The sequence below is a fragment of the Rutidosis leptorrhynchoides genome, chromosome 2, assembly GCF_046630445.1.
Source record: "Rutidosis leptorrhynchoides isolate AG116_Rl617_1_P2 chromosome 2, CSIRO_AGI_Rlap_v1, whole genome shotgun sequence".
NCBI lineage: Eukaryota > Viridiplantae > Streptophyta > Magnoliopsida > Asterales > Asteraceae > Rutidosis > Rutidosis leptorrhynchoides.
In genome coordinates, this window is record NC_092334.1 from 638,707,898 (window position 1) to 638,735,407 (window position 27,510).

The window sequence follows — 27,510 nt, forward strand, 5'->3', positions numbered from 1 at the left end:
GCATGTAAGAAACGTTGCTTACTACGTGCAACGCACAGGCATTTACCCCTAGTATGATAGAAAGTTAGGTGAAAATTGAAAGGACCCGTTCATATACATTATAAACGATTCACAATAGTTGATTACATTGCGAGGTATTTGACCTCTATATGATACATTTTACAAACATTGTATTCGTTTTTAAAAGACAAACTTTCTTTACATCGAAAATTGACAGGCATGCATACCATTTCATAATATCCACTATCCAACTATAAATTGATTTAATAATAATCTTTGATGAACTCAATGACTCGAATGCAACGTTCTTCGAAATATGCTATGAAAGATTCCAAGTAATATCTTTAAAATGAGCAAATGCACAGCGGAAGATTTCTTTAACACCTGAGAATAAACATGCTTTAAAGTGTCAACCAAAAGGTTGGTGAGTTCATTAGTTTATCATAATCATTTATTTCCATCATTTTAATAGACCACAAGAATTTCATTTCCAGTTCTCATAAATATACGTCCCATGCATAGAGACAAAAATAATCATTCATATGGTGAACACCCGGCAACCGACATTAACTAGATACATATAAGAATATCCCCTATCATTCTGGGATCCTCCATCAGACATGATATAAATTTCGAAGTACTAAAGCATCCGGTACTTTGGATGGGGCTTGTTGGGCCCGATAGATCTATCTTTAGGATTCGCGTCAATTAGGGTGTCTGTTCCCTAATTCTTAGATTACCAGACTAAAAAGGGGCATATTCGATTTCGATCATTCAACCATATAATGTAGTTTCAATTACTTGTGTCTATTTCGTAAAACAGTTATAAAAACAGCGCATGTATTCTCAGTCCCAAAAATATATATTGCAAAAGCATTTAAAAAGGGATTAATGAAACTCACGCATATAATTATTGTAAAACAGTTAATAAAATATTTGCATGTTTTCTCAGCCCCAAAAATGTAAAGAGTAAAAGGGGAGCAAATGAAACTCACCATACTGTATTTCGTAGTAAAAATACATATAACGTCATTGAACAAGTGCAAGGTTGGCCTCGGATTTACGAACCTAAATTAATTATATATATTTATGTGTTGGTCAATATTTGTCTAACAAATTAGGTCAAGTCATAGTGTACCACAATCCTAATGCTCGAGACTAATATGCAAAAGTCAACAAAAGTAAATTTGACTCAAAATAATTTCCAAAAATCTATACATGATTAATATATAGTTTAAATATCGTTGTTTTATATTTTTAAATATTTTTAAAAGATTTATTAGAGTAAATAATATAATTTATTTATTAATAAATAAAATTTTATATTAAATTTATATAATAAAGTATACTTTTATATATATTAAGTAATAAAATTTATAGGGTTCATTTAATATCATAAAGATAATATGATAGGTATTATTAAAGTAAGTTATTACACGTAGTAAAATATGTTTGTATCACATATTTATTTGATAAAATAATATCTATAATGATAGTAAGTAAAAGTTGTATTATTTTGTAATAATAATTATTAATATAAAAATATCAATATTTATAATTACTAAGATGACATTATGATAAAACGATAATTCTAATTATGATAACTTTAATATTTATGATAATTTTTAATATTATCTTTAAAATAATAATTCTATTTAAAATAATAATAATAATGATATTTTATAGTAACAATGGCATTTCTATTAAAATGATAATTATTTTTAAAATGATAGTTTTAATACTAACGATACTTTTAATAATAATAGTAATGATAAAAATAATAAGAACGATAATTTTATCTAAATCAATATCTTATAATATTTTAATTTCATCATGATACTCTTACTCATTATTTCTTAATCGTTCCGTTTAATAGATTTTAATCATCTTTTATATCGTGTTCATAATAATGATAATAATAGTAATCAAAATAATTAGGTGTTACAAATATTTATTTTAATTACACTAATATTAATAATGATAGTTACTATAACATTATTAACGATAATACTAATAATTATCTTAATGATAATATAGTAATAATAATAATAACAATAACAATAACCATTTTTAAATAATGATATATATATTAATAATGATAATAATAATAATAATAATAATACTAATAATAATAATAATAATAATAATAATAATAATAATAATTGGATAATAATAATAATACTAATTATAACTTTAACGATAATAACGATAGTAATAATATAAAAAAATAACAATTTTTAATGATAAATCCCTTTATTGATAAAGATAATAATAATGATAATAATAATGATAATAATAAGATAAAACTAGAACGACGATAAAAATGACGATAATAATAATCATTTTTTAAAAAAAATATCGAAAATTCAATTGATTATAACTTCTAATCCGTTCATCGAAACCATTCGATATCTAAAGGAAAAGTTCTTAATTTTTTGCTAGCTTTCCAAGGACATGCGGCATATCTTATACCTTATCTCAACCGCAAGTGTAACTAATTCAAGATTCAACCTAACCTGTCTAAGGGCAATATCAAAAGTACAAGCATGCATAATCCTAAATACTCGAGCACTAGTCAGGAATACACTATTAGTATGTAAAAGTTAAATTATGAGTACTCACGTATCAATATTGAGATTCAATATTGCAGGAAAGGTACGTAGACGCAACGGAAATGATAAACACTATATTGACCTCATGAGCATACCCATGAACCATACTCAATCACCTCCATAGCTATAACCCATAATTTCCTTAATCCTATCCTACTCGAAAAATAATTTCGAAATCACTCGGACAGCACTCCGTCGTAATATTTTATGTATACTAATAATATCTTGAAATAATACGGAGTAAATATATATATGTAAATCGATTGAGAGAGTTTAGAAAAAAATATTTTCAAGTTTCTATGAAATAATGAAACTTATTGAATTCTATTTATAGTAGATTTTTGAATTATTAAAGTGAATTATTAAAGTATTAATTATTAAAGTGAATTATTAAAGTATGAATTATTAAAGTAAATTATTAAAGTATGAATTATTAAAGTGAATTATTAAAGTATGAATTATTAAAGTGAATTATTAAAGTATGAATTATTAAAGTTAAAGTAAAGTAAAAATAAAGTAAAGGTAAAGTTTAAGTATAGTAAAAGTATAAAACTATGTACGTATAATACGCTTATAAATATATATAATATTAATTTAAATCATTATATATATTTAATAAAATAAAATATAAATATCGTTATCTTTATCATACTAGTTAAGTAATGAGTTGTCAAAAGTGATTCTAGATATTTATAAAAGTTATATACGTTTTAATAATAAAGTTCTTTTTAAACTGAAAATGTTTTTGTACGTTTGAAACTAAATAGATCAATCGAGTTTTTATGAGATTCAATCTTCCACTATCCTTTGCCTAGTTCTCAATAATTGACAATTTGTTCTTATTTATAAATCACTTTACCATTTTTCGAATATTGTTAAAATGGAAAGATTTCTTAAATCAACGTGGGCCTTTCAACAGAGCCTTGTAATCATAATTCAATATATCTAATAATTCAATCATTTGATCTTATCTTCTAATTCCATTGATAAATATTTTGAAACAGATACAATCATATAAAGTATTTAATCTAATATTTTGTTTACGTTTCAAGTTATAATATACATACACATATACATATATAATCATATTCGTTTAATGGTTCATGAATCGTTAGAACTTGGTTGAAGTTGAATGAATGTATGAACATAGTTTAAAATTCTTGAAATTTAACTTAACAAATATTGCTTATCGTGTCGGAAACATATAAAAATTAAAGTTTAAATTTGGTTGAAAATTTCCGGTGTCGGAAACATATAAAGATTAAAGTTTAAATTTGGTTGGAAATTTCTGGGTTGTCACAGTACCTACCCGTTAAAGAAATTTCGTCCTGAAATTTGAGTGGAAAGGTCGTGAATGATAATAAGTATGTTTTCATGATGCATACGGACTGAAAATTAGAGTTTTATCATCAGCGAATAATTTGGATAAACAATCCATTTATATGAAGAGTACGAATGAAGCTAACATAGAAGAGTGAAATGAGTATGTGTAGATTCATCTTATCATTTGACGTAGATATGATTGATTCCCAGATTTCAAGGGATTTGAAGAAAATCTTCTTAATAAGATTTGACTCTCCGGTAATCAAGGGAATTAGGATCCGCTTTAAATGCGATCGTCCATTTTAATTGTTCTGTCGAAGATTTTCTTATAAATTCACCTCCTTCGTTTCCATACAACTCACACCTTCTATTGATGCATTTTATGCAAGTCCCTAGACATCTACCCACGTCCATTGCAGGTACAACAGTTTACAGGCCACCATGATTGCTCGTTATTATCCTATCCGTGTTTGTATGTTGTTACAGGAACTGCAGGAACGAGATTTAGATGTTTTACTATGTTAGACTTAGTCAAACGTACGAGTGAAGCCTCACTAGTACAGCTGACAGGCTCATACGCACGGTTGATGCTGAGCTAAGTCACAATTACAACCTAAATGAGAAGACACGAGTGAGTGATCACCCGTACGACTGATGAAGCCAACTCGTACATGTGATGAATGAATCGTATGGGTGAGTCAACAGCAGGGGTATATAAAGTCTTATGTTCTTCATTTTAGGTTAAGCCTCTCATTTGTTACACACACTCAGATCTAGTGAGCTCCTCTGATTCTCTCTCAGTCCAAATCACCCAGGTGGTGAATAATAGCTTTAGGTGTTGATCTAATCACACTTGATTTAGTTGTGGTTTGACTAAATTAATCAAAAAAAAAAAACTTAACCTATTCACTAGAGGGTTTGATTCACTTATTCCGCCATTGTGTGAGTTAAATCTATTGATTTCTAAGTTCCTAGTCATGTTTCATCACCTTCTATTCTTTCCCCCTCAACTCATATTTTAAAGTATTCATCAATATGCTCCATCCAGTTCTGATTCTCGATATACTTCTAACTTTCATATCGGACACTCTTCTTTTTCATCTACCATCGGAAGAATCTATTTACTTCTACTATACTCTTGGGTTTATAGTGTTTCTAGTTTAAATGTCCCGTTCTTATTGATTAAAAACGTTCCATATTAATTGATTTCGTTGCGAGGTTTTGACCTCTATATGAGACGTTTTTCAAAGACTGCATTCATTTTTAAAACAAACCATAACCTTTATTTCATAAATAAAGGTTTAAAAAGCTTTACGTAGATTATCAAATAATGATAATCTAAAATATCCTGTTTACACACGACCATTACATAATGGTTTACAATACAAATATGTTACATCGAAAATCAATTTCTTGAATGCAGTTTTTACACAATATCATACAAACATGGACTCCAAATCTTGTCCTTATTTTAGTATGCAACAACGGAAGCTCTTAGTATTCACCTGAGAATAAACATGCTTTAAACGTGAACAAAAATGTTGGTGAGTTATAGGTTTAACCTATATATATCAATTCGTAACAATAGACCACAAGATTTCATATTTCAATACACATCCCATACATAGAGATAAAAATCATTCATATGGTGAACACCTGGTAACCGACATTAACAAGATGCATATATATAAGAATATCCCCATCATTCCGGGACACCCTTCGGATATGATATAAATTTCGAAGTACTAAAGCATCCGGTACTTTGGATGGGGTTTGTTAGGCCCAATAGATCTATCTTTAGGATTCGCGTCACTTAGGGTGTATGTTCCCTAATTCTTAGATTACCAGACTTAATAAAAAGGGGCATATTCGATTTCGATAATTCAACCATAGAATGTAGTTTCACGTACTTGTGTCTATTTTGTAAATCATTTATAAAACCTGCATGTATTCTCATCCCAAAAATATTAGATTTTAAAAGTGGGACTATAACTCACTTTCACAGATTTTTACTTCGTCGGGAAGTAAGACTTGGCCACTGGTTGATTCACAAACCTATAACAATATATACATATATATCAAAGTATGTTTAAAATATATTTACAACACTTTTAATATATTTTGATGTTTTAAGTTTATTAAGTCAGCTGTCCTCGTTAGTAACCTATAACTAGTTGTCCACAGTTAGATGTACAGAAATAAATCGATAAATATTATCTTGAATCAATCCATGACCCAGTGTATACGTATCTCAGTATTGATCACAACTCAAACTATATATATTTTGGAATCAACCTCAACCCTGTATAGCTAACTCCAACATTCACATATAGAGTGTATATGGTTGTTCCGAAATATATATAGATATGTCGACATGATAGGTCGAAACATTGTATACGTGTCTATGGTATCTCAAGATTACATAATATACAATACAAGTTGATTAAGTTATGGTTGGAATAGATTTGTTACTAATTTTCACGTAGCTAAAATGAGAAAAATTATCCAATCTTGTTTTACCCATAACTTCTTCATTTTAAATCCGTTTTGAGTGAATCAAATTGCTATGGTTTCATATTGAACTCTATTTTATGAATCTAAACAGAAAAGTATAGGTTTATAGTCGGAAAAATAAGTTACAAGTCGTTTTTGTAAAGGTAGTCATTTCAGTCGAAAGAACGACGTCTAGATGACCATGTTAGAAAACATACTTCCACTTTGAGTTTAACCATAATTTTTGGATATAGTTTCATGTTCATAATAAAAATCATTTTCTCAGAATAACAACTTTTAAATCAAAGTTTATCATAGTTTTTAATTAACTAACCCAAAACAGCCCGCGGTGTTACTACGACGGCGTAAATCCGGTTTTACGGTGTTTTTCGTGTTTCCAGATTTTAAATCATTAAGTTAGCATATCATATAGATATAGAACATGTATGTATTTAATTTTAAAAGTCAAGTTAGAAGGATTAACTTTTATTTGCGAACAAGTTTAGAATTAACTAAACTATGTTCTAGTGATTACGAGTTTAAACCTTCGAATAAGATAGTTTTATATATATGAATCGAATGATGTTATGAACATCATTACTACCTCAAGTTTAGTAGGTAAACCTACTGGAAGTAACAAGAAATGATCTAGCTTCAAAGGATCTTGGATGGCTTGAAAGTTCTTGAAGTAGGATCATGACACAAAAACAAGTTCAAGTAAGATTTTTACTCGAATTAAGATAGTTTATAGTTATAGAAATTGAATCAAAGGTTGAATATGAATATTACCTTGAATAAGAAAGATAACCTACTGTATATAACAAAGGTTTCTTGATCTTAGATGATTACTTGGAATGGATTAGAAAGCTTGGAAGTAAATTAGTAAACTTGAAGGGATTTTTGAAGTGTTCTTGAAGTGTTCTTCCTATGATGATTATAGCTTGATTCTTGAAGTGATTTTTGATGAAGATGATGATTAACTACTGGAAAAATACATTCATAATAGTGTGTGTGTGTTGAGAGAGAATTAGAAAGAGAATTGGAAGTGAAATGGAGTGAATGATGAGTGGTAATTGGTGAGTGGTGAGTGGGGTTAAAAGGAGTTCTAGTTAGTTGACTAGCTCATGGTAGAAGTTAAAATTGATTAGTCATACATGACATAATCAAGAGTGGAATCCCATGCTAGTTCCTATTGGTATATACTCATAGTAAGTACGTTTTGAAGCTGTGTATAATACGGGTAAGAATACGACTAGAATTCTTGATGAAAGCAAAGAATGGAAAAGTAACTGTAACCATTTTCGTTAAGTATGAGTGTTTTGATATATGTCTTGAAGTCTTCCAAAAGTATTTTAATACATCTAAATACACTACATGTATATACATTTTAACTGAGTCGTTAAGTCATCGTTAGTCGTTACATGTAAGTGTTGTTTTGAAACCTTTAAGTTAACGATCTCAATTAATGTTGTTAACCCATTGTTTATTATATCTAATGAGATGTTAAATTATTATATTATCATGATATTATGATATATTAATATATCTTAATATGTTATATATACATTTAAATGTCGTTACAACGATAATCGTTACATATATGTCTCGTTTCGAAATCCTTAAGTTAGTAGTCTTGTTTTTATGTATATAACTCATTGTTAATATACTTATGGAGATACTTACTTATCATAATCTCATTTTAACCATATGTATATCCATATATATATCGTCATGTCATTTTTACAAGTTTTAACGTTCGTGAATCGCCGGTCAACTTGGGTGGTCAATTGTCTATATGAAACATATTTCAATTAATCAAGTCTTAACAAGTTTGATTGCTTAACATGTTGGAAACATTTAATCATGTAAATATCAATCTCAATTAATATATATATAAACATGGAAAAGTTCGGGTCACTACAGTACCTACCCGTTAAATAAATTTCGTCCCGAAATTTTAAGCTGTTGAAGGTGTTGACGAATCTTCTGGAAATAGATGCGGGTATTTCTTCTTCATCTGATCTTCACGCTCCCAGGTGAACTCGGGTCCTCTACGAGCATTCCATCGAACCTTAACAATTGGTATCTTGTTTTGCTTAAGTCTTTTAACCTCACGATCCATTATTTTGACGGGTTCTTCGATGAATTGGAGTTTTTCGTTGATTTGGATTTCATCTAACGGAATTGTGAGATCTTCTTTAGCAAAACATTTCTTTAAATTCGAGACGTGGAAAGTGTTATGTACAGCCACGAGTTGTTGAGGTAACTCAAGTCGGTAAGCTACTGGTCCGACACGATCATTAAGCTTGAATGGTCCAATATACCTTGGATTTAATTTCCCTCGTTTACCAAATCGAACAACGCCTTTCCAAGGTGCAACTTTAAGCATGACCATCTCTCCAATTTCAAATTCTATATCTTTTCTTTTAATGTCAGCGTAGCTCTTTTGTCGACTTTGAGCGGTTTTCAACCGTTGTTGAATTTGGATGATCTTCTCGGTAGTTTCTTGTATAATCTCCGGACCCGTAATCTGTCTATCCCCCACTTTACTCCAACAAATCGGAGACCTGCACTTTCTACCATAAAGTGCTTCAAACGGCGCCATCTCAATGCTTGAATGGTAGCTGTTGTTGTAGGAAAATTCTGCTAATGGTAGATGTCGATCCCAACTGTTTCCAAAATCAATAACACATGCTCGTAGCATGTCTTCAAGCGTTTGTATCGTCCTTTCGCTCTGCCCATCAGTTTGTGGATGATAGGCAGTACTCATGTCCAGACGAGTTCCTAATGCTTGCTGTAATGTCTGCCAGAATCTTGAAATAAATCTGCCATCCCTATCAGAGATAATAGAGATTGGTATTCCATGTCTGGAGACGACTTCCTTCAAATACAGTCGTGCTAACTTCTCCATCTTGTCATCTTCTCTTATTGGCAGGAAATGTGCTGATTTGGTGAGACGATCAACTATTACCCAAATAGTATCAAAACCACTTGCAGTCCTTGGCAATTTAGTGATAAAATCCATGGTAATGTTTTCCCATTTCCATTTCGGGATTTCGGGTTGTTGAAGTAGACCTGATGGTTTCTGATGCTCAGCTTTGACCTTAGAACACATCAAACATTCTCCTACGTATTTAGCAACATCGGCTTTCATACCCGGCCACCAAAAATTTTTCCTGAAATCCTTGTACATCTTCCCCGTTCGAGGATGTATTGAGTATCTGGTTTTATGAGCTTCTCTAAGTACCATTTCTCTCATATCTCCAAATTTTGGTACCCAAATCCTTTCAGCCCTATACCGAGTTCCGTCTTCCCGAATATTAAGATGCTTCTCCGATCCTTTGGGTATTTCATCCTTTAAATTTCCCTCTTTTAGAACTCCTTGTTGCGCCTCCTTTATTTGAGTAGTAAGGTTATTGTGAATCATTATATTCATAGATTTTACTCGAATGGGTTCTCTGTCCTTCCTGCTCAAGTCGGCTACCACATTTTCCTTCCCCGGGTGGTAACGAATCTCAAAGTCGTAATCATTCAACAATTCAATCCACCTACGCTGCCTCATATTCAGTTGTTTCTGATTAAATAAGTGCTGAAGACTTTTGTGGTCGGTATATATAATACTTTTGACACCATATAAGTAGTGCCTCCAAGTCTTTAATTCAAAAACAACCGCACCTAATTCCAAATCATGCATCGTATAATTTTGCTCGTGAATCTTCAATTGTCTAGACGCATAAGCAATCACCTTCGTCCGTTGCATTAATACACAACCGAGACCTTGCTTTGATGCGTCACAATAAATCACAAAATCATCATTCCCTTCAGGCAATGACAATATAGGTGCCGTAGTTAGCTTTTTCTTCAATAATTGAAACGCCTTCTCTTGTTCATCCTTCCATTCAAATTTCTTCCCTTTATGCGTTAATGCAGTCAAGGGTTTTGCTATTTTGGAGAAATCTTGGATGAATCTTCTGTAGTAACCAGCCAATCCTAAAAATTGACGTATATGCTTCGGAGTTTTTGGGGTTTTCCACTTTTCAACGGTTTCGATCTTTGCCGGGTCCACCTGGATACCTTCTTTGTTCACTATGTGACCGAGGAATTGAACTTCTTCCAACCAAAATGCACACTTTGAAAACTTAGCGTACAGTTTTTCTTTCCTCAATACTTCTAGCACTTTTCTCAAATGTTCTTCGTGCTCTTGATCATTCTTTGAGTAAATAAGTATGTCATCGATGAAAACAATGACAAACTTGTCAAGATATGGTCCACACACTCGGTTCATAAGGTCCATGAACACAGCTGGTGCATTAGTTAAACCAAACGGCATGACCATAAACTCGTAATGACCGTAACGTGTTCTGAAAGCAGTCTTTGGAATATCATCTTCTTTCACCCGCATTTGATGATACCCGGAACGTAAGTCTATCTTTGAATAAACAGACGAGCCTTGTTGTTGATCAAATAAGTCGTCGATTCTCGATAGTGGGTAGCGGTTCTTGATAGTAAGTTTGTTCAAATATCGGTAGTCGATACACTATCTGAATGTACCATCTTTCTTCTTGACAAACAAAACAGGAGCTCCTCACGGTGATGTGCTTGGTCGAATGAAACCACGCTCTAAAAGTTCTTGTAATTGGCTTTGCAGTTCTTTCATCTCGCTGGGTGCGAGTCTGTAAGGAGCACTAGCTATTGGTGCAGCTCCTGGTACAAGATCTATTTGAAATTCAACGGATCGTTGTGGGGGTAATCCCGGTAATTATTTCGGAAATACATCAGGAAATTCTTTTGCAATGGGAACATCATTGATGCTCTTTTCTTCAGTTTGTACTTTCTCGACGTGTGCTAGAACAGCATAGCAACCTTTTCTTATTAGTTTTTATGCCTTCAAATTACTAATAAGATGTAGCTTCATGTTGCCCTTTTCTCCGTACACCATTAAGGGTTCTCCTTCTTCTCGTACAATGCGAATTGCATTTTTATAACATACGATCTCTGCTTTCACCTTCTTCAGCCAGTCCATGCCAACTATTACATCAAAACTCCCTAACTCTACTGGTATCAAATCAATCTTAAATATTTCGCTACCCAGTTTAATTTCTCGATTCCGGTATATATTATCTGCTGAAATTAATTTACCGTTTGCTAATTCGAGTAAAAATTTACTATCCAACGACGTCAATGGACAACTTAATTTAGCACAAAAATCTCTACTCATATAGCTTCTATCCGCACCCGAATCAAATAAAATGTAAGCAGATTTATTGTCAATAAGAAACGTACCCGTAACAAGCTTCGTGTCTTCCTGTGCCTCTGCCGCATTAATATTGAAAACTCTTCCGCAGCCTTGTCCATTCGTGTTCTCCTGGTTCGGGCAATTTCTAATAATGTGGCCCGGTTTTCCACATTTATAACAAACTACATTGGCATAACTTGCTCCGACACTACTTGCTCCGCCATTACTCGTTCCGACACCATTTGTTCCTTTCATTCTGTTAACCCCTGGTCCGTAGACCTCACACTTCACCGCGCTATGACCATTTCTTTTACACTTGTTGCAAAATTTGGTGCAGAACCCCGAGTGATACTTTTCACACCTTTGGCATAGCTACTTCTGATTGTTGTTGTTGTTGCGGTTGTTATTGTTGTTGGGATGATTGTTGTAGTTGTTGTTGTTGTTGTTGTTGTTGTTGTTGGGCCGTTTGTTGTAGTTGCGATTGATGTTGCGATTGTTGGGATAATTGTTGCGATTATTATTGTAATTGCTGTTGTTGTTGTATTGGTGATTCTTATCACCGTTTTCCTCCCACTTTCTTTTAACTTGCTTCACATTGGCCTCTTCAGCCGTCTGTTCTTTAATTCTTTCCTCAATCTGGTTCACTAGTTTGTGAGCCATTCTACATGCCTGCTGTATGGAGGCGGGCTCGTGTGAACTTATATCTTCTTGGATTCTTTCTGGCAATCCTTTCACAAACGCGTCGATCTTCTCTTCCTCATCTTCGAATGCTCCCGGACACAATAGGCACAATTCTATGAATCGTCTTTCGTACGTGGTAATATCAAATCCTTGGGTTCGTAACCCTCTAAGTTCTGTCTTGAGCTTATTGACCTCGGTTCTGGGACGGTACTTCTCGTTCATCAAGTGCTTGAATGCTGACCACGATAGTGCGTACGCATCATCTTGTCCCACTTGCTCTAGATAGGTATTCCACCATGTTAACACAGAACCTGTGAAGGTATGCGTAGCGTACTTCACTTTGTCCTGTTCAGTACACTTACTTATGGCAAACACCGATTCGACCTTCTCGGTCCACCGTTTCAATCCGATCGGTCCTTCGGTTCCATCAAATTCCAAAGGTTTGCAGGCAGTGAATTCTTTGTAGGTGCATCCTACACGATTTTCTGTACTGCCAGATCTAAGGTTATTGTTGGTATGTAGCGCAGCCTGTACTGCGGCTATGTTTGAAGCTAGAAAAGTACGGAATTCCTCTTCATTCATATTCACGGTGTGTCGAGTAGTCGGTGCCATTTCCTTCAAAATAGTCAAATGGAACAAGTTAATCATACAGAATATTAAGAGTAGTTAATAGTATTTCGTAGCATAATATGAACTCATTTATAAAAGCTTTTTCTTCATATTAGCGTTTTATAAGTTTAAATTCGGGTAGTACCTACCCGTTAAGTTCATACTTAGTAGCTAATAAACAATTCAACTACTACAATTCTATATGAAAAACTGATTGTAATAATATTTCGCGTTCAAACTTTTATACAATATTTTACAAACTTACAATACCGCTTATTTTACATAAAGCATGAAATATAGCACACAATAACTTTGATACAAGATAGTTGTGAAGATAATTTTAGCTAGTACACAAGTCGTTCAGCAAAGGCAATAAAGACACGTAATTCATACGTCCAGAAACAAGTCATGCATTCTGGTTTTACTAGGACTACTTCCCATCCTTGGTCTTGTGGAACATAACCGTTATGGCCGTTGATAAGACAGCGTGTTGTAACGTCGTCAAAGGGACAATGGTTACGTAATGACCAACAGTCTCGTAATAACCTAAAAACCTCATTTCTTACCCCAATTACCGACTCCGTCACTTGTGGGAACGTTTTGTTTAATAGTTGTAGCCCGATGTTCTTGTTCTCACTTTGGTGAGAAGCGAACATTACTAACCCGTAAGCATAACATGCTTCTTTATGTTGCATGTTAGCCGCTTTTTTTCTAAATCACGAAGTCCTATATTCGGATATACTGAGTCAAAATAATTTCTTAACCCGTTGCGTAAAATAGCATTTGGGTTCCCCGCAATATATGCGTCAAAGTAAACACATCGTAACTTATGGATTTCCCAATGTGATATCCCCCATCTTTTGAACGAAAGCCTTTTATAAACCAAGGCATTCTTGGAACGTTCTTCGAATGTCTTACAAACTGATCTCGCCTTAAATAGTTGTGCCGAGGAATTCTGACCGACTCTAGACAAGATTTCATCAATCATGTCTCCGGGTAGGTCTCTTAAAATATTGGGTTGTCTATCCATTTTGTGTTTTTATACTGTAAAATAGACAAGAGTTAGATTCATAAAAAAAATACTTATTAATACAAGCAATTTTTACATATATCATAAAGCATAAGCACACTGTATTACATATATTACACCACACGAATACAACTATCTTATTCCGACTCGCTCGTTTCTTCTTGTTCGGTTTTGGTTCGTTTTGCCAAGTTTCTAGGGATATATGATGTTCCCCTAATACGAGCCGTCGTTGTCCACATTGGTTTAGAAAAACCTGGTGGTTTAGAGGTTCCCGGGTCATTGTTACAACTTAAGGACTTCGGGGGTTGACGATACATATAAAGTTCATCGGGGTTGGAATTAGATTTCTTTATTTTTATGCCCTTTCCCTTATTATTTTCTTTTGCCTTTTTAAATTCAGTTGGGGTAATTTCTATAACATCATCGGAATTCTCGTCGGAATCCGATTCATCGGAGAATTGGTAATCCTCCCAATATTTTGCTTCCTTGGCGGAAACACCATTGACCATAATTAACCTTGGTCGGTTGGTTGAGGATTCTCTTTTACTTAACCGTTTTATTATTTCCCCCACCAGTTCTATTTCTTCTTCCGGTTCCGATTCTTCTTCCGGTTCCGATTCTTCTTCCGGTTCCGACTCTTCTTCCGGTTCCTCTTCGGGAACTTGTGAATCAGTCCACGAATCATTCCAATTTACATTTGACTCTTCATTATTATTAGGTGAGTCAATGGAACTTGTTCTAGAGGTAGACATCTATCACATAATATCAAACACGTTAAGAGATTAATATATCACATAATATTCATATGTTAAAAATATATAGTTTCCAACAAAAATGTTAAGCAATCATTTTTAAAGAAAACACGGTCGAAGTCCAGACTCACTAATGCATCCTAACAAACTCGATAAGATACACTAATGCAAATTTTCTGGTTCTCTAAGACCAACGCTCGGATACCAACTGAAATGTCCCGTTCTTATTGATTAAAAACGTTCCATATTAATTGATTTCGTTGCGATGTTTTGACCTCTATATGAGACGTTTTTCAAAGACTGCATTCATTTTTAAAACAAACCATAACCTTTATTTCATAAATAAAGGTTTAAAAAGCTTTACGTAGATTATCAAATAATGATAATCTAAAATATCCTGTTTACACACGACCATTACATAATGGTTTACAATACAAATATGTTACATCGAAAATCAGTTTCTTGAATGCAGTTTTTACACAATATCATACAAACATGGACTCCAAATCTTGTCCTTATTTTAGTATGCAACAGCGGAAGCTCTTAGTATTCACCTGAGAATAAACATGCTTTAAACGTCAACAAAAATGTTGGTGAGTTATAGGTTTAACCTATATATATATATATATATATATATATATATATATATATATATATATATATATATATATATATATATATATATATATATATATATATATATATATATATATATATATATATATATATATATATATATCAAATCGTAACAATAGACCACAAGATTTCATATTTCAATACACATCCCATACATAGAGATAAAAATCATTCATATGGTGAACACCTGGTAACCGACATTAACAAGATGCATATATATAAGAATATCCCCATCATTCCGGGACACCCTTCGGATATGATATAAATTTCGAAGTACTAAAGCATCCGGTACTTTGGATGGGGTTTGTTAGGCCCAATAGATCTATCTTTAGGATTCGCGTCACTTAGGGTGTCTGTTCCCTAATTCTTAGATTACCAGACTTAATAAAAAGGGGCATATTCGATTTCGACAATTCAACCATAGAATGTAGTTTCACGTACTTGTGTCTATTTTGTAAATCATTTATAAAACCTACATGTATTCTCATCCCAAAAATATTAGATTTTAAAAGTGGGACTATAACTCACTTTCACAGATTTTTACTTCGTCAGGAAGTAAGACTTGGTCACTGGTTGATTCACGAACCTATAACAATATATACATATATATCAAAGTGTGTTTAAAATATATTTACAACACTTTTAATATATTTTGATGTTTTAAGTTTATTAAGTCAACTGTCCTCGTTAGTAACCTATAACTAGTTATCCACAGTTAGATGTACAGAAATAAATCGATAAATATTATCTTGAATCAATCCACGACCCAGTGTATACGTATCTCAGTATTGATCACAACTCAAACTATATATATTTTGGAATCAACCTCAACCCTGTATAGCTAACTCCAACATTCACATATAGAGTGTCTATGGTTGTTCCGAAATATATATAGATGTGTCGACATGATAGGTCGAAACATTGTATACGTGTCTATGGTATCTCAAGATTACATAATATATAATACAAGTTGATTAAGTTATGGTTGGAATAGATTTGTTACCAATTTTCACGTAGCTAAAATGAGAAAAATTATCCAATCTTGTTTTACCCATAACTTCTTCATTTTAAATCCGTTTTGAGTGAATCAAATTGCTATGGTTTCATATTGAACTCTATTTTATGAATCTAAACAGAAAAGTATAGGTTTATAGTCGGAAAAATAAGTTACAAGTCATTTTTGTAAAGGTAGTCATTTCAGTCGAAAGAACGACGTCTAGATAACCATTTTAGAAAACATACTTCCACTTTGAGTTTAACCATACTTTTTGGATATAGTTTCATATTCATAATAAAAATCATTTTCTCAGAATAACAACTTTTAAATCAAAGTTTATCATAGTTTTTAATTAACTAACCCAAAACAGCCTGCGGTATTACTACGACGGCGTAAATCCGGTTTTACGGTGTTTTTCGTGTTTCCAGGTTTTAAATCATTAAGTTAGCATATCATATAGATATAGAACATGTGTGTATTTAATTTTAAAAGTCAAGTTAGAAGGATTAACTTTTGTTTGCGAACAAGTTTAGAATTAACTAAACTATGTTCTAGTGATTACGAGTTTAAACCTTCGAATAAGATAGTTTTATATATATGAATCGAATGATGTTATGAACATCATTACTACCTCAAGTTTAGTAGGTAAACCTACTGGAAGTAACAAGAAATGATCTAGCTTCAAAGGATCTTGGATGGCTTGAAAGTTCTTGAAGTAGGATCATGACACAAAAACAAGTTCAAGTAAGATTTTTACTCGAATTAAGATAGTTTATAGTTGTAGAAATTGAATCAAAGGTTGAATATGAATATTACCTTGAATAAGAAAGATAACCTACTGTATATAACAAAGGTTTCTTGATCTTAGATGATTACTTGGAATGGATTAGAAAGCTTGGAAGTAAATTAGTAAACTTGAAGGGATTTTTTAAGTGTTCTTGAAGTGTTCTTCCTATGATGATTATAGCTTGATTCTTGAAGTGATTTTTGATGAAGATGATGATTAACTACTGGAAAAATACGTTCATAATAGTGTGTGTGTGTTGAGAGAGAATTAGAAAGAGAATTGGAAGTGAAATGGAGTGAATGATGAGTGGTAATTGGTGAGTGGTGAGTGGGGTTAAAAGGAGTTCTAGTTAGTTGACTAGCTCATGGTAGAAGTTAAAATTGATTAGTCATACATGACATAATCAAGAGTGGAATCCCATGCTAGTTCCTATTGGTATATACTCATAGTAAGTACGTTTTGAAGCTGTGTATAATACGGGTAAGAATACGACTAGAATTCTTGATGAAAGAAAAGAATGGAAAAGTAACTGTAACCATTTTTGTTAAGTATGAGTGTTTTGATATATGTCTTGAAGTCTTCCAAAAGTATTTTAATACATCTAAATACACTACATGTATATACATTTTAACTGAGTCGTTAAGTCATCGTTAGTCGTTACATGTAAGTGTTGTTTTGAAACCTTTAAGTTAACGATCTCAATTAATGTTGTTAACCCATTGTTTATTATATCTAATGAGATGTTAAATTATTATATTATCATGATATTATGATATCTTAATATATCTTAATATGTTATATATACATTTAAATGTCGTTACAACGATAATCGTTACATATATGTCTCGTTTCGAAATCCTTAAGTTAGTAGTCTTGTTTATATGTATATAACTCATTGTTAATATACTTATGGAGATACTTACTTATCATAATCTCATGTTAACCATATGTATATCCATATATATATCGTCATGTCGTTTTTACAAGTTTTAACGTTCGTGAATCGCCGGTCAACTTGGGTGGTCAATTGTCTATATGAAACATATTTTAATTAATCAAGTCTTAACAAGTTTGATTGCTTAACATGTTGGAAACATTTAATCATGTAAATATCAATCTCAATTAATATATATATAAACATGGAAAAGTTCGGGTCACTACACTAGTTCTCCCGTGTCTTTATATTGCTATATGCATCGATATATATGGTTTATAATTTCTGGTTTGTCATTGGGCTTTATATATTCCCTTATATTTCAAAGTCTCTGCTTCTGTCTTCTATAATCATTATCATTCACAGTTAATGCTCTCTTTTATTTGCTGCAATTTATACCCCAATTTCTATTTCGGAGTTTTGTCCTTTCGTTTCTTCTTCTTGCGATTAAGCACCGCTTGTAATGGTCCAGAATTCACAAATATGAATTTCGGAATGAACATTGTTAATGTTCTAGGAAGGAAATTGTGATAGCACGATCTTGACTTGTCAAATTACTAGAATACCTTGGAAAAGGCCGAATCATCAAGAAGTATTTTCTTGATATTTTAAAGGTTAAATAGAATACAAGAGTCGTATAACATGGCACATGATGATGTTATGATCTGTGAATCATCACGTTCCATTTAGAAACTCAGCATGACTTACTGTAATATAATCACATTGATCAAGTGTCATTATATTATACTAATTCATGCTTCAGTTCCCAACACTACTTCAAAATATTCCTATTTTAAACTTGAATATTTCAGAATTTAGAAACTAAAATAGTTTCTTTTATGATGTAATACAGATAGCGCGAAGAGGTAAATGATTTCAAATAAGAAAAATTAAGAAAATATTTTCAGAAATATGGAGGATATTTATAATGAAAGATATGATGATATTTTAGAATTTCTAATATCAGAGGATGATGAAGAATATTATCCGCAGGGGTTTAGAGTCAGGAGCAAGGTATTCGTTAATGACTTCAGCAGGTACTGAATCATTTGGATCCTTTGAAGTCAGGTTCAGTCTTTGTAATTTGTCCACAGCCTCCTTCCTACTTTGCTCAATCCATTTTCCAGTTCCAAAACTTCTCTTTTTCTGCGCTTTGTCAGCACACTTCATCATTATCATCCAGCTTTTACCGTTTAAAGTCGTTTATAGTTTTTGCTGCTTCATCGGCATTTTTTTTCCATTTTTGGAGAACCAATTCGTAGTTCGGAGTGTTTTTCAGAAACTTCACATTCAAATTAAGTCCAGAAGATAGACGTTATATATACACATATAACTGTTGGCGTAGACATGCTGCGAGATTTCAAAATACTGATTGCTAATTCCCAATAATTCGTATGGCAATTCTCATTACAAGATGCGAATGAGTAAATGATGGGGTTTCAATGAATAATTATAATGACTTTTTGGAGAGGCTAAAGTCAAAGGGTAATGAAGTTGTTGGTACATCTGCTAATTTTTTTTTTTTTTTTTTTTTTTTTTTTTGAAAAGCCAACAAAAATTATATTAGAAAAGGAAAAGATACAACCAGGAGGGCCTTAGGCCAAATTACAAAAATAGCAACTAGAGCTTAAGCTAAACAAGTAAACGCGAAAACACCTACGCACGAAGAAACATGTAAACACAAAAAGGAAGATACAAACTAAACAAAGATCACGTATATATAAAACAGTGTGTATAGTTAAAAGTTGGTAGGAAAAAGCCTTCATCCGTCGGTTACTACTAGGAGAGGTCAACTTGTGCCAAGACAAGCCGGAATAGGACACGAGATACAGTGCTGATCAAGCAGCGACAAAGCAATCGAGCCTAAAACCACTTAGAGCTCTCTAAGAAGCAATTCAACAGAATCCGGCATAAAAAACCTACCTTAACCAACACCTACTTTTGAGAGAGATGCATCGAAACTTTTGGGATTAGTGATCCAAGATAACCAATTTAGAGAACCTTTTTTCCAACGAGCGTTTATCCACTCGAAACTTTTGCTTTGAATATCTGCGACGGTCTTTAAGGAGCTAAAACAGTTGCCACCGAACGTACGGGCATTCCTATGAGCCCAAATATGGTATGAAGTAACCCAAACAACGGCTTGCCAAATGGTTAATCCATGATGGGAATTTAAACACGGGTTTGGACTTTTTGCAATGTCGGAAATATTTGAGATAGGTAGATGGCTAAGATTCCACCATTTTCGTATTCTATCCCAAATGTCTATTGCAAAACTACATGTAAGGAGCGTGTGGTGAAGAGATTCAATATCGTCATCACAAACCGGACATCTCAAGGAGTGAAGATTGATGTCATGCGAGGTGTATATAAAATAGTTTATATTTTACTAGGAAAAACTATTAAATACGATACAATTTTACACAAGATATTTATTTATTTATAGAATGGATATACTTAAACCTTGCTACAACACTTATAGGCAGTGTACCTAATCGTACAGTAGTGTAGTTTTTAGTAAGTCCGGTTCGTTCCACAGGGAAATCTTTAAACAAAGCTCAACGCTATATTAGTTTACTTTTATAAAAATACAAATATATATATAAGTAATATTATTATTATAAAGGGGGGTTTTTACCGTTTAATGACCGGTTTGTCGATTTTAAGATTTTAGTCGCAGTTAAAACCTAATGTAAAATATAAAATAAATACAAGACTTCAATTAAAGCGTAAAGTAAATAAACATAATGAAATTGCGAATAATAAAAGTGCGATAAAATAAAATTGTGATAATTAAAAAGTACGATAATTAAAAGTGCGATTAAATAACAATAAATAAAAGTGCGATAATTAGAAGTGCAATTAAATATAAAATAAAGGAAATTAAATATGAAATAAAAGAATTATGCTTATTTAAACTTCCGTAATCATGATGTTTGACGTGTTGATTTTAGTTTTATGCCCATGGGTTAATTGTCCTTTGTCCTGGATTATTTAATATGTCCGTCTGGTTTTTGTCCATAACAGTCCATCAGTCATAAATATAAATTGCAAGTGTCCTTGTCAAATTATTATTATACCCGAAGTTAAATATTCCAACTAATTGGGGATTCGAATTGTAACAAGATTTTAATACTTTGTTTAATGAATACACCAGGTTATCGACTGCGTGTAAACCAAGGTTTTACTACTTTGTTAACAATTACACCAATTACCCTTGAATGTAATTTCACCCCTGTTTTAATTATTCTAGTGGCTATTAATCCATTCCCGTGTCCGGTTAAATGAACGATTATTCGTACATATAAATACCCCGCCCATCGTGTCCGATCGAGTGTATATGGTAATTTATAGGGACGCCCAATTATAAATCTTTATATTAACATTAACAAACTTTCATTTAGTTAAATAAATATAAAGCCCATTAATAGCCCATAGTCTAATTTCCACAAGTGTCGTTCTTTTGTCCAAACCCCAATTATGGTACAAAGCCCAATTACCCAATTTTAGTAATTAGCCCAACATCATGATTACTTCGTTTTAAATAAGCATAATAATAACTTAGCTACGAGACATTAATATAAAAAGGTTGAACATAACTTACAATGATTAAAAATAGCGTAGCGTTACACGGACAGAATTTCGACTTATACCCTTACAACATTCGCTAACATACCCTTATTATTAGGATTTAAAATTAAAATTAAAATTAAAATATAAATTATATATATATATTACGTATATATTGAGAGAGAGATAGAAATAGAATATGAAATTTGATCAGAATTCGGTTTGCTTTATAGCCAGAGTTGAATTTTGGGGCTCCGCGACTCGCGGCAAAATCCCCTTCAAACTCCGAGAGTCGCGGAGATAGAAATTACAGCTCAGTCCTTGGAGTTTTCTCTGCCGACGGTTTTTAATATATATATATAATATATATATAATTAATATAATTAATTATATATTATATTATATTTATATACATAGTTAACTTGTAATTTTTAGTCCGTTGCGTCGAGCGTTAAGAGTTGACTCTGGTCCCGGTTCCGGATTTTCGAACGTCCTCGCGTACAATTTAATATCTTGTACTTTGCGTTTTGAATCTTGTACTCTTGTAATTTCGAGACGTTTCTTATCAATAATTGGAACCTTTTTGATTGTCTTTTGTACTTTTGAGCTTTTTGGTCGTTTGCGTCTTCAATTCATCGAATCTGTCTTTTGTCTTCACCTTTTATTATTTAAACGAATATCACTTGTAAATAGAACGATTGCAACTAAAAGCTTGTCTTTCTTGAGGAATAATGCTATGAAATATATGTTCGTTTTTAGCATTATCAAATATTCCCACACTTGAGCGTTGCTTGTCCTCAAGCAATATTGTCTTGAAATACTAGAATCACTTCTTTATTCTTCACACTTTGTACATCAGTGATTTCTATACGGCGGTATAAACAATGGTAGTAACGATATGGTTTACAGTCCCACATGACTATAAAAATTTAGATCCATTAAGGAAATTGGATCTTTATGAAAACATTTGATCTTTTGAAAATTAAATCTAGTTTTTACCCTAGATAAGTTTTCCGGAATAACCCTTTACCGGTGTTTGCAAAATATTTTTGTGGGTTTGGTGGGTTTCAGATTTGAAAATTTTAGCTCAAAACTTGCGGTTTTGTGTCACCCACTTGCTAACCTTGTATTTGGAAAGCAACACGTCCAGTTTACTTGTCCCGTATATTACCTTTCGGTAAACTACCGTCCGGTTGAAAGGAAAGCGTTGAACAAGCAACTGTTAAGGCAATGTCCCGTGACATGCTTTTGATTATGGTCTATAACGTGTCGGACGCAATTACTATCCTTGGTAGGAGCAATAGTAAAGCTCACCCTTATAATTTGTCGGTCTGGCACAAGGTCCTGTCTTTGACCACTATGCAACCACCGTTCTTACGGTTGACACCCGATTTGGTTCAGGTGACCTAATGAATTCCAGGTGAATTCCTAGGATTTTACGTTCAATGGTAATGAACGCATTGAAAATAGGGTTTTCAGAAAACAAATCGGTTTGTAATTTTGATCAAAATATTTTCTCGTTTAAGCTCGAGTTTAGATATCATTGAATTCCATGAGTTTGAATTCTCAATCTTTAAGGTCAATCTCTTGGATTGAGTAATATCAGTCTTAAAAGCTGATTTTTAATCTTTAAGGAGATTATCCTTTCTGGGGATCTGATTCATTAGTCTTATCCAGCTAATTTGCATGGTGCCCCCCATTGTACGAGATAAATCCTTCTCATGGTTAGGATAAATCTGACCACTTGGCGACCCTGTTTAATGCTGAGGTCCGTGGATTTCCTGCTGATTTTAGTGATGACTTTTCTAGATTTTTCGTCAACCTACAGCTGGTCTGAACGACAACTTCATGACCTAAATCAAGAAGCGCGTTTCTTTTTCGGAAGACTTTACTTCCTTTTAATGATGGAATTGATTCATCGTGTAGATCCATCTTTTCTTTTCTTTCATCGGGTAAAACAGTTTAGTTTAGTCCAAAGCAAAAGTATTTTCAGTTATTTGTTACAGATATATGTGACATATGTTTAAAATAACTTGGTAAATTTTCCCACACTTGGCTTTTATTTTCCTTTTTATCGTCCTCTATTCCATTTTAAATGAATTTTAACATTTTAGTTTGTTTCTCAATTTATGTCCTTTCCGAGGTAACAATAATTTCGGTGTTAAAACCTAGTTTTATCGTTCATAAATATGTATAAACATGATTTGAATTCATTTAATTGAAAAATTTTACTAGAATTGGGTAGTCAGTATATAAGACTAGGGCTGTTCTTTTTTATCAGAGAGCACTAGATTCTAATACAACTACTGCTTTACTAGTATTTTTAATGGTAACCAAGTGTATAAAGTAAAAAAAAATTTAAAATCCGAAAGAATTTAATCCCTTCCCACACTTAAGATCTTGCAATGCCCTCATTTGCAAGAAATCAGTAACAATTTAAATTATTGAGGGTGATTTGTGTGAAAATGATTAAATTTTACCAAAGTTTCCAAATATATTGGCGTTTGTTTGCTGAATGATAAATGGTGCACATCATTTGTTCATTCCGTCTTGTTGTTATTTCACATATATTTTGCATCTTGTCGTCAAAATTAGTTGCTTTTGCTGAACTTAATGCCAGTCTTTGAAAATGCGTTGTTTTACCCTGTTGTGTACATAAGATAAACTGCAAACATATATACATATTTTTGAAGTTTGGTATATTACCCCACATTCAAAAATTATTAAAATCTAAGAATAAAAGTTAGATAATTATAAAAATGATTACAATATTAACAAAAATATTAAATGTATCAATAATTACAAATTACAAAATAATAAAAAATAATAAGTAAACTAAGGATGATATTGGTACCAATAGGGGTTCCAGGCATAACCATAAGTGCTATAGAATGCTTCGGCAGGGTCATACGTAGGATATGGTGGCTGCATCTCTATCGACCAAGGAGGGAAGACGGGTTTCGGTGTAGGAATATAGTTTCTACCTATATGTTGGCAATGAGCTATGATCTGGTTCTGATGAACTTGCCAATCTTCAAATGCTCTCTGTCTAGCGTTTTCGTGTTCCTGAGAAGCTATAAACCTATGCATTTCTTGCATCTCATTCGCCCCTCCTACATTACCTTGCTCCTGGTTTCTCTCCACCTGTGGATGTCTACCATGGTATCGTACTGCGGCGTTATTTCGCCTCTTTAAAACCTTCGCACCATGGTATACATTTAAACCTATAGTATCGCGGGGTTCCGGCTCTTCTAGTAATAATCCCCCCCGACTTATATCCACACCGAGATATTCACCAATCAAAGTAATAAAAATACCACCTCCTATTATGCTATGTGGTCGCATCCCCCGAACCATAGCTGATAAATAATAACCCACGCAATATGGTATACTTACAGCGCTCTGTGGGTCTCGAATACACATATGGTAAAACAAATCTTGTTCATTTACTTTTTCTTTGTTCTTACCCCTTTGTGTAATCGAATTAGCTAAAAACCTATGTATCACTCTTAATTCAGCTCTATCTATATCCAAATAAGAGTAGTTTCCCCCTTTGAAACGGTGATGGCTTGTCATTTGACTCCACACACCGTGTGTATCAAAATTCTCATCTATCTTTCTACCGTTTAGTATCAATCCTCTACAATCGGCAGACGCTAATTCCTCAGGCGTATATATACGTAAAGCCTGAGCCATGTCCAGTAAAGACATGTGGCGCATCGAACCGCCTAACAAAAATCTAATAAAAGAACGATCGGTTAAAATAGCTACCCGATCATTCAACTCTATACTACATAACAACTCTTCACACCATACTTTATATACAGGTCTACGTATGGTGAATAAACATATCCAGTCATTAAAAGAAGAATTACCATACCTCTGTACCAGTAATTCCCTAATTGGCCCGGCCAATTCTACAGCTTCTAAGGGTCCCCATTCTATGACCCTCGGTACCTCAACAACCTTGGAATGAAGAGTATGCAAACCTCGTTGATATTTTGGATAATCTATCCAAAGTCTGTCAAATCTCAGGTTCGGGTGCAACTCTTCCAAGTGCATATCGGAAAAAGTCATGACTGGATGAGGTACATCCTGCTTGTAGTAGTTATCCACCTCCTGTTGTTCCAAATTCTCGGCAGGAGCATTGCGGGCTTGGGATGAAGATTCACCCCTTTCATTCTGCAAAACACATCAAACACAAATTTTGTGCATCCAAATATGCATTAGTGTCAGCAAAATCATCAATCAAAATAATTACAATGACATTATCAATTTATATCAAACTTAAGCTCATTTTCACATTTTTATCAAATCTACACTTTTTCAAATAAGCATATACGAAAATTTTCGCCAAGTTCATAAGCATTCAACTCAAATAACATGTCAAAATAATCATTACTAGCAATCAAACAAGTCTCAAATGGCATTATCTTTCAAAAATCAAGTTCATGAATTTTAGACTTGAAAAAGTCCACTTTAATTCTCAAAATCATGTTTAGGCTCAAAGTTTGGATCATTTAACTACCTAGACATGTTACACTACTCAATTTAGCAACAATTCATGACAAAAATCGGCCATAACCTGTTTATATCAAAAAGCCCCAAATTTGCTCAAGAACACAAACCCTAGATTACTCAAAATTTGAAGTTTAAGGCTTCTAATCATGTTAAACAGCATCAATCTAGGTTATACAAGCATAATACATAAACAATTTAAGCTTAATTACACTAAAAAGCATCAAAATCAAATTGGGGAAAAAATAGCTCAAGAACACCAAATTTCGAATTAAATGGTGTTTAGGTGTAGAAATTTACCGTTTTTCTTGAGTAATTCTTAGATAGCATCCTTCTCAACATGATTTTAGCAAAAAATTTGGTGATTAACGGTTAAAAATTGGGATTTTTGGGGGTGATTTTCGGGTTTTTTCGGGTGCAGTTTCGCTGTTATTTTTCTGTTTTGTGTGTGGGGGAGTGGATTGATCGTGCAGCTCTTTTATTTTTTTTTTTCTGGGTTTTGGTCCCTCCGCGAGTCGCGGAGGTTTTGCACTTCAAACTCCGCGAGTCGCGGAGTTTGTTTTTTTTTTTTTTTTTTTTTATATATAATCATTAACTTTTGAAACAATTAAGTACTTAATTTTAAAATTTTGTTTCCCTTGTTATTTAGGACGAGGTCGTTTCGGATCGATGTCCTAGTCCGTCCTTCGACAAAATTTTAAAATTTGTCTTTTTGTAGCGATTGTTTTAAAAGCTAAGATTTTTGGGTTTTTTCAATGTTTTTGGCATACTCTAATTCAATAAGATTAAAAATAATGATAATAAAAGTTCTCGTCCCTCCCTCGGGTAAAGCAATTTCGGTTCAAAGACCTAGTCTTCAACTTACGATGAATTTTAAAAATCATATTCTTAACTTAATGAGATAAAGTAAATTTTTGTTTTTAAATTCACACAACTTAAATATAAAATTCAAAATTAATATTAAAAATTCACACCAAACTTAAAATTTGAAATGCATAAAATTAAAATTTCATATTTTTAAAAATTAAAAATTCACACCAAACTTAATTTAAAAATTCATAAATTCATATCAAACTTAATTTAATTTTTCAAATATTTACAATTTTAAATATATTGTTTTTACAAAATTTACAATATTAATTTAAGATTTAAATATTAATTTTATAAACATGGTAAAAATAAATTTAAAAATCTTTTTGTCTTTTTATCCCACTTTAATCAATCAAATATTATCAAAAATATGCGCCCCTCTTTTCGGTAAAGAAATTTCGGTTCCAAGACCTAATTTAACTCATGACGAATTTTTGAAATATTTTGGGTTGATTGATTAAA